The 1,263-nt window shown below is 35.9% G+C and overlaps 1 non-coding gene across 1 annotated transcript; it reads left to right on the top strand.

Annotated features, from left to right (window-relative positions):
* The first annotated feature begins 450 nt into the window (after positions 1 to 450).
* Positions 451 to 556, top strand: LOC122044667. Its single transcript, XR_006129691.1, has one exon. It is a non-coding gene; the product is annotated as a small nucleolar RNA R71 (small nucleolar RNA).
* Positions 557 to 1,263: the final 707 nt, after the last annotated feature.

The following is a 1,263-nucleotide window of genomic DNA, read 5'->3' as shown; positions in this document are numbered from 1 at the left end:
TATGAGTTGTTCTGCCTTTGATTGTAACTCATGATTGCATCACATTGTTCCAGTTGATTGATTTGTGCAGTGATAGCTCCCAATGGACATGAGTCATTTGAGTGCTCTGAACTCCCACATACTTCACAAGATGTACTAATAGCATTGACCATATTAGCACTAGTCCCCATATTCTCAAATTTATTTGTAAGAGCGTCCAATTTTGCAGACAAAAGAGTGACTGCATCTACATCAAACTTCCCTGATGCTTTAATTGTTGGGTTTACAGAAGAATAGCCGCCACTTCTTTCATTTTCCCATTGATGATGATTTTGTGCTACACTGTCAATAATTTCTTCAGCTTCATCTAAACTTTTATTCATAAGTGCCCCTCCAGCAGCTGAATCAAGGGACACTTTGGTATGATAGTTGATACCATTATAAAAAGTGTGCAACACTAACCATCTTTCCAACCCATGATGTGGGCATTGTCTGAGCATACTATTATATCTATCCCATGCTTCAAAAAGAGATTCTGAATCAGTTTGCTTGAAGCTTGCAATTAAATTCCTCATATGAGCTGTTTTGCTTGGTGGATAGAATTTATCAAGAAACTGTTGCTCACACTGCTCCCAAGTGGTGATGCTATTAGGGGCCAAAGAATTCAGCCATTGCTTTACCCTATCTCTTAAAGAAAACCCAAATAATAATAATCTAACTGCTTCTGAAGGAACTCCATTCATTTTCATGGTACCACATATTTCATAAAAGACCTCTAAGTGTTGATTGGGGTCTTCATGAGGTCCTCCACCAAATTGGTTCTGCTGCACCATAGATATAATTGCGGGTTTGATCTCAAAGTTATTAGCTTCCACTGAAGGTCTTGAAATACTAGATCGAAAACCTCTTGCATAAGGTGCTGCATAATCCTTGAGTGGTCTATTCGCCATGTTCAAATGTTCCTGTTCTTCAATTTGCCTTTGCAGAATTCTTCTTTTATGGAAAGTTCTATCAATCTCAGGGTCAAAAGGAAAGAATTCCCCTGCAAAGTTAGATCTTCGCATACACAAGAACAAGATAGCAAATGACAATTCAACAGAAAAAGAAAAAAATAAAAGAATAAAAAATGCAGAATTGAATTTGTACAAAAAGAATTAACAAGAAGTAAAAGTTATACAAGAAAGTAAAAACAGAAATCTAATGATTAGTTACAACTATGCAATATGAAAGGAAAACAAATGTTATGTTTAGTCTAACTCAATTGATAATTCCTAATGTTATAGC

Source organism: Zingiber officinale, chromosome 2A (assembly GCF_018446385.1).
Source record: "Zingiber officinale cultivar Zhangliang chromosome 2A, Zo_v1.1, whole genome shotgun sequence".
NCBI lineage: Eukaryota > Viridiplantae > Streptophyta > Magnoliopsida > Zingiberales > Zingiberaceae > Zingiber > Zingiber officinale.
Note: the sequence above shows the minus strand (reverse complement) of the source record. Positions and strands in the feature narration are given on the sequence as shown.